An 8860-nucleotide genomic window follows, 5' to 3' on the forward strand; every position below is an offset into this window, starting at 1 on the left:
ACCATCATACAATATTCGGTTTTCTCTATTGTGTGGATGTTACCTAAGAGTGTAACGTCCATTGAGTGAGGCCATGTTTTCCCCTTTTGTAACTCTCCAGAGATGAGACCATAGCTGGTTAAACAGAACATGCTACCCACTTCTTCACATCTTCAGTACCATGGTGAGAAAGACACGTGCCCCGGGAAATTAAAAAATGCCACATTTAAAAAGATGCTTTTTGAATTCCTTTTTAAAATGGCCTCAGGAAACATGTATATATAATAGATATTTAGAAATATTGCTCACGGTGAATAGACTATCAATCTATAGCTTGATACAATCTATACACAAAATGATGATGAAAGTATATGTTATTATTGTTGAAATCATGCCACAGAAATATAATAGACTGTGTCTAAATCAAACATAGCAACCTAAGAAAACAAAACAAAAAAAATCGCCTTTTCTTGAGCAGCTAATTTCATTATTTTAGTAAGTCTTGGCTTGCTTACCAAGGATTGTTTCCTTTGGAAGAAGAGAGATGGACACATTACATATCTTGTAGGAAACACAAGTGCAGAGCGTGAGGTGGTGTTTCCTAATGAATTGAAAATATGATGCCAAGACATTTTCTAAGATGATAACTGACTAGTTCGGGGCTCTGAAAAGGATAAATTCGTCACCCCTGTACAGATCAGAAGGTGAGCCTTCATGTGGGGATGGAGATGTGGGTAAACCAAGGCTCAACTCTGCCAGTCGAGTGGGGCTGGAGTGAAGGTGGGGCTGGCCCCCAGTCGGCGTTTGGACAAGGAGCCACCTGCACCACTGCGTCAGCACCTTCCCGGCAGCTACCCCTAGCCCCGGCACCATCAGCCTCCTGAGAACCATCCAGACCCCTGAGTGTGCATCCCGCTGAGTGATGATCCCCAAGAACGAGAGTGCTTGGAGCTCTTCCTGAACGACCTGCTCCCCAACTCCCTGCAGCATCTGGTCTTTCTTGGCTCACCTGAGGCTCTCCTTTGGGTGAGGCTGCTTCTCCCAGATTCTTGTCTACCGACCTGCAAGGCTTACGGGAAGCCTTCAGGAGAGCTGGGAAGGAGGCCGAGGCTGCTAGTGTGGGATGATGCCCTAATAGTCCCCACACTTGACTGACATGCCTCTTCTGTATTCTTAGCTAAGACTTCACCCCTGAACCCAACACAACCAGAGCAGCCTCTGCTGCTCATGCTCCTGCTTGTGACAGGGAAATTGTCAAAAACAGCCTAAATTCTTGCCAGGCCTCCTCATGAACTCTGCATAGTATGACCTTAAATATACTAGCTAAGCCAGAAACCTAAAATAGTTCAGCTCTTAGAATAATAGAATTTGGTCTTCCCCTTCCTTTAGTTGCAATCTTTTTGTTGTTTTTGTTGTTGTTTAATGTTTATTTATTTAATTATTTATTTGAGTGGGAGACAGAGACAGAGTGTGAGCAGGGAGGGACAGAGACAAAGGGAGACATGGAATCTGAAGCAGGCTCCAGGCTCTGAGCTGTCAGCACACAGCCCAGTGTGTGGCTTGAACCCACAGACCCGGAGATCATGACCTGAGCCGAAGTTCGGCACTTAACCAACTGAGTCACCCCTTCCTTCCGTTGAATTCTTAATTGGTAAGTTTCAGACTTACTTTGTTGATATGAAAAATCTTCAAGACCCAAATTCCAAAGATTTTGAAGTGAAACGCTCATAAAATCAATTAATTTGCCATTAATGGCCATTCGATTACTATTCTGGCTTAATAGTTGATTAGGGGAGTACTTCTGGTTATTTATGATTTTGTTGTTGATTCCTATTTTACTGGATTGACTGGAGAATATGGCCTCTGTGGCTTCCTGTGGGATGAAATATATAATTCACACTTGTGTATGCTCTGATAATGTAAGAAAATAATGCATACTCTGTCAGTCGAATAAAATGTTTTAAATATATAGATGTTTGTAAATATTTGAGAAGGAGTCTGCTGATCTTATTTTTAATGCATTGCACCTTTGATTTAGTTATTTTAATATTTCTGGAGTATTTTGTTTTATATACTGTGATGCCGTGTGTGTGATGAATAAAGATATTGACCTTATTTTGGACTACAGCTTTTATCATGATATAATAACCCCTTTGTCTCATTTAATGCCTTTGTTGCATATTTTGCTTTATCTGATTTATCAATATTGTCAGTCTTTTGTATTTTTTATTTGCATTTGCCTTTATGATTCTGCACATCCTTTTCAACCTTTGTCTTCATTTTATTTCAGATGAGTTTTTTACAGAAAAAAAATATATCTGTATATATCTTGTAATCCTATTTGATATTCATTGTTTCATGACAGGGAGATGTGGTTCATTTGAATTTATTGTGAATATTAGTATTTTGATTTTGTTCTTATCATATTTAATATTTACTATTTATTACTTTTCCTATTTTTACCTCTCCCTATTTCTTGCTCATCATAGTAAGGTTTTTGCTAGTCCTATTAAGTTTCTCTTCCCTTGTCTCATTTTTAAATTGTTATTTTATGATTCCCTATGCCCCTAAATACTCACTATTCTAATAATATTATAATCTATGTGTATTTATTAATATATAAAAGTTAATAAGTACCTATAGCCACCAAAATATTTACCTTTCCATCACCTCCCGTCTCTTCAATTCCCTTCCTATCCTTTTGAAGATGAGACATTTCCACCACCCCCTTCATCCTGAGCAAACTCTCCACCCTTGCCAACATCCAATACTTGCATTTTGTGGCAAAAGTTTTAGATTTTTAATGTTTCATATCTTGGCTAAGTTTTCTGAGACAGCATTTTCTTCTGTTTAGGAATAAGTACTTAAAATTTAAATATATTCCAGTCATATCATCTTATCCATTTATTTTATCTCTGTATTTTAAAATCCATGGCATCTCATGGTTCAACATTAGAATATCCATCACTATGATTCATTAAGTAAATAAATTAAAGATGGAACATCATATTGCCTCTTTACGCTTTGGGTTTTAGTAATATCCTTTCACATTCATAATCCAGATAGCGAGATAAGCAAGATTTTATGCACCGAGGCCTTTCCTTCATTGCTCTTTCAAACTGAAAAACATTGCTGCCATTTTAGCCAACAGTTAAACTTTACTACAAAATATTTTGATACCCTTTTCTTAAAGTAATCTGCAACTCACATGGTGAAGCTCAAATCCCATTTGGGAATTCAGCAAACTAGCCGATTCTGCAACATGAAATCCTATGAGATTTTGGATGTGGATTTGTCTGAGTACATGGGAGTTGACATCAAATACTTCACAAATACTATACCTTCCAGGAATCCACATTTTCTTTATTGGATGCAGAATTGTGAACTCTTTAAGAAATAGCTGAATCATTATTTCTTGACTCTCTCCTGCTTGTTAAAGCAGGACTATAAAATAGCTCAAGGAAAGCACTGAGAAATTTGCTTTCATTATATTCAATAGCCTGCATCTGTCCAAATCACATATGAAAGGATGTGGACAAATATAAATTAAAATTGAATTTTGCAGAAGAAGTTGAAGAACTTCCCTAAGATAAATTAAATGTATAAACTGAAAACTGATATAAGTCATAAGCTCAGTCCTACATAGACAAAGGGACTATGGCAATTTTGTGGACATTTTCCCTTTCTTCTCTTTTTTACTTTCCCAGACTTCTACAGATTTTCTAGAAAGAATAAAAAGATGAATAAATTTTAGAGATGCTAAAGGTGTGTAATAAATTTCTTCATTAATTTTTAGGGTGTACATTGGTATAGACTATCATGAAGACATTTTAAATGTATATACTTGGTTATTTAAAGTACATACACTTTTAACTATCCTTTTTTTAATGTTATTTTATTTATTTTGAGAGAAAGAGTGAGAGAGTGTGGTAGGGGTAAACAGAGAGGGAGAGAGAGAGAGAATCCCAAGCAGGCTCTGCACCGTCAGTATGGAGCCCAAAGTGGGGCCCAATCTCACAAACCATGAGATCATGACCTAAGCTGAAATCAATAGTTGGACACTTAATCCACTGAGCTATCCAGGTGCCCCAGTACATACACTTTTAAACCCTAATTTCTTTAAAATTTACCTTATGAAAATAAGCAGTTGTATAAATTTGCATGTAAAAGTTGCTTCCTTCATTGTTTTCATAGGAAAAAAAATAGAAAAAATCCCATAAACATCTATTAAGGGCCTCATTAAATAATTTATTATACGCCGATACATTCAGTAATTAGAAATGGCCACTTATGTATTGACATTGAATAATGCCCACAATACATTAATTGAAAGGTGTAAACATAGAAAGAAACATGCCTATGTCTAAACAGAGAATATCTGTATATCTGCTTGTGAATATAACATGGAAAAATACTTTGAAGGCAATGGTCTGAAACCTTATTGGTTTATTTGCAGGAGCCGAAAATATGTTGATCATATCATCTATGCAGTGGGCATTGCTCTATGAATGGCTGCCAGTATTTCTCCCTCCTCCTCTGTTTCTTTTCTTCTTTGTTACTTCTACCTTCTCATTTTTCCTTTTTTACCAAGGTTGGTTGATGAACTCATTTGAAATGAATAAGACATTCATATTCCAATGAAATAGAGAGGGATTAAAATAAAATAAGCATGAAAAAGATTTGAAAGGCATCTTATGGTTTATAAAAATGTGGTTTAATTTTAAAAAACAAGAGAAAGAAAAGAAAAAAGTCACTGGCTGTACTGAATGCTAAAGTTTTAAATTCATTTTGATTTGAAGGAACAAAAAGACAGAGATGTCTGCTATCCCTACCAATTATGAGACACTTTCTGGTGAGATTATATATTCTTTTGTATTGAAACATAAAATCCAATAAATTTTTAAGGCCACATATTGTAATCAAAACTAGATTTTTTATTGATGTGGTTGAAATTTTAAATACATTTCATTGCTAAAATCCTCAAAAAGTAAAATGATGTAAATGACAAATTATGAAATTGTGCTCTGATATTTAGTAGGACCATTTAACTCTAGTAATGGGGAGGGGAAGCTCCCAGAAGCAGAAACCTGCATTAAACTTACTGTAAATATTTTTCACACTTTTTGTGTAATCTCTTCCTTCACTATTCTACCTGCACATACGATTCAGGCACACACTAAGTAAGGTGTGGTACTCACAATAAAACTTCTGGCCAACTCTTTGCATTTGTTCTTATTCATATATATGTAAAGTCTTCATTTTACTTGTATCTTCTTTTCTGCTAACCTAATGTCCAGGATGTAAGATCAAGTTTTATTTTTGAAAATAGAAAAGGAAGGAAAACTTACAAATTCATATCTAGCATTACTCTGATATCAAAACTAGATAAGGAGTCCACTAAAAACGAAAACTTCAGAGGTGCCTGGGTGGCTCAGTGGGCTAAGCATCCATATCTTGATTTTTGCTCAGGTCATGATATCAGGGTCATGAGATTGAGACCACGTCAGGCTCCACGCAGAGCCTGCTTAAGATTCTCTCCTTCCTTCTCCCTCTGCTCCTCCCTCCCCCCACCCCCCAAAAAGCCCGCAATGGTCCATATTCCTGATGAAAATGGATGCAAAAATTCTCAATAAAATACTAATAAGCTGAATCCAACAGTACATCAAAAAGATCATTCACCACAACCAAGTGAGATTTATTTCTGAGTCGCAAGGATGGTTCAATATTTACAAATCAGTCAATGTAATACACCGCATTAAGAAAGGATAAAAACCATACGATCCTTTCAATAGATGCAGAATAAGCATAAGACAAAGCATAACATCTATTCATGATAGAAACCCTCAACAAACTAAGGTTAGAGGGAACAAACCTCAACATGATAAATACCATATGTCAAAAAAAATCACAGCTAATATATTCCTTAATGGGAAAAACTAAGAGCTTTTCCTCTCTGGTGAGGAATAAGGCGGGGATGTCCACTCTCACCACTATCATTTAACATAGCATGAGAAGTCCTAGTCTCAGCAATCAGACAACAAAAAAGAAGTAAAAGGCATCCAGATCAGCAAGGAAGAAATCAAACTTTCATGTATCATGTTGCAGAGGACATGATACTCTATATACGAAACCCAAAAGGCTCCACAAAATGTTGCCAGAACTGATACACAAATTCAGTAAAGTTGCAGGATATAGAAATCAACATACAGAAATCTTTGCACTTCTATACACTAATAATTAAGCAGCATAAAGAGAAATCAAGGAATCAGTTCCATTTACAATGACACCGAAAAACGTAAGATACCTAGGAATAAACCTAGCCAAAGGGGTAAAGGACTTGTACTCTGAAAACTATAGGACTCTTATTAAAGAGATTGAAGAGGACACAAAGAAATGGAAAAACATTCCATGCTCATGGATTGGAAGAAAAAACATTCTTAAAATGTCTATGCCACACACAGCAGTCTACACATTTAATGCAATCCCTATAAAATACCAACAGCATTTTTCACAGAGCTAGGACAAACAATTCTAAAATTTATATGGAACCACAAAAGACCCTGAATAGCCCAAATGATCTTGAAAAAGAAAAAGCAAAGCTGGAGGTATCACAGTTCTGGACGTCAAGTTATATTACAAACCTGTAATTATCAAGACAGTATGGTACTGGCACAAAAACAGTCACTTAGATCAATGGAACAGAATAGAAAACCCAGAAATGAACCAATAACAATATGGTCAGGTAATCTGACAAAGCAGGAAAAATATCCAATGGAAAAAAGACAGTCTCTTCAACAAATAGTGTTGGGAAAACTGTACAGCAACATGAAGAAGAATAAAACTGGAGCACTTCCTTATATCATACACAAAAATGTATTAAAAATGGATAAAAGACCTAAATAGAGATAGGAAACCATCAAAATCCTAGAGGAGAACACAGACAATTACCTCTTGGACATTGGCCACAGCCACTTCTTACTAGATACATCTCTGGAGGCAAGGGAAACAAAAGCAAAAATAAACTATTGAGACTTCATCAAAATAAAAAGTTTCTGCACAGTGAAGGAAACAATCAACAAAATTGAAAGAAAGGCCACCAACAGAAGGTGAGAAGATACTTGCGAATGACATATCTGATAAAGGGTTGAAATTCAAAATATATAAAGAAGTTATAAAAATCCACACCCAAAAAACAAATAATCCATTAAAAAATGGGCAGAAGACACGAATAGACATTTTTCCAAAGAAGACATCCAGATAGCCAACAGGCACATGAAAAGACGCTCAACATCACTCATCATCAGGGAAATACAAATCAAAACCACAATGAGATACCACCTCACACCTGCCAGAATGGCTAAAATCAACAACATAGGAAATACAGGTGTTGGTGAGGATGCAGAGAAAGGGGAACCCTCTTACACTGTTGTTGGGAATGCAAACTGGTAAAGCCACTCCAGAAAATAGTATGAAGTTTCCTCAAAAAGTTAAAAATAGAACTACCCTATGCCCCAGCAATTGCACTACTAGGTATTTACCCAAAGGTTACAAAAATACTAATTTGAAGGGATACATGCACCCCAATGTTTATAGCAGCATTATCTACAATAGCCAAATTATGGAAAGAGACCAAATGTCCATAGGCTGACGAATGGATAAAGAAGATGTGGCATACATATATATACAATGGAATATTAGCCATTAAAAAGAATAAAATCTTGCCATTTGCAATGATGTGGATGGAGCTAGAGTGAATTATGCTAGGTGAAATTAGTCAGAGAAAGAGAAACACCACATGATTTCACTCATAAGTGGAATTTAGGATACAAAACAAATGAGCATAGGGAAAAACGAGAGAGAGATGCAAACCAAGAAATCTAGCTATAGAGAACAAACTGATAATTTCCAGAGGGGAGGTCAGTGGGGGTGGGTTAAACAGGCAATGGGGATTAAGGAGAGCACTTGTGGTGAGCACCGGGTATTGTATGTAAGTGTCGAATCACTAAACCACACCTGAAACTAATATTACACTATATGTTAACCAACTGGAATGTAAATAAAAACTTAAAAAAACAAACAAATAAATTTGGCTAAGGAAACATACAAATGTTTTACTTTTGAGATCGCTAATAACTTAAAATATTAGTTAAAAAAACAAACTGTTTTTCATCTCTATTGATTAAACACAAACTCTTCAGCTCTAGAGCAGATTAATGATTCAGAAGATACCAAATATTGAGTGGAAAAATGCTTCATATAATCTGCTGGTTAGAGAAAAAGCACTTGGCTCTCAAAAGCATAACAGATCCTTAATAATTCACTGGACCAAAGGAAAAAAAAAAAAAGGAACTTCTTTCAAATGTATGCTCTCAGCATACATTTCAAATGGCATTTTTGAAGTTTGCTGTTTTATGAATAAAAGGTTCTCCTTCCCCTTCCTGCTTCATAGCAGAAAGTCTCCTCTCCCCAACCAGGGTATCACAACCCCCTGCTGCTGGAGTCTCCAAAAGCCCACCTCTTCCCTGTGGTCAGGAGACAGTTGTTGGTCACTGAGACATTTGAAAGAACTGAATGAGGTGGAAGCCAAGCTTTGGGTGGGAAGGCTCTCACCTTTCACTCTGTTCTTAAAAGCAAAAAAAAAAAAAAAAAAAAAAAAAAAAAGAGGTTAGAGTGGGAGAGAGCCAAAGCATAAGAGACTCTTAAAAACTGAGAACAAACTGAGGGTTGATGGGGGGTGGGAGGGAGGGGAGGGTCGGTGATGCGTATTGAGGAGGGCACCTTTTGGGATGAACACTGGGTGTTGTATGGAAACCAATTTGACAATAAATTTCATATATTGAAAAAAAAGCAGGTATTTAGTAAATGACAAAGCTGCGTTTTG

The sequence above is a fragment of the Lynx canadensis genome, chromosome C2, assembly GCF_007474595.2.
Source record: "Lynx canadensis isolate LIC74 chromosome C2, mLynCan4.pri.v2, whole genome shotgun sequence".
Classification (NCBI taxonomy): domain Eukaryota; kingdom Metazoa; phylum Chordata; class Mammalia; order Carnivora; family Felidae; genus Lynx; species Lynx canadensis.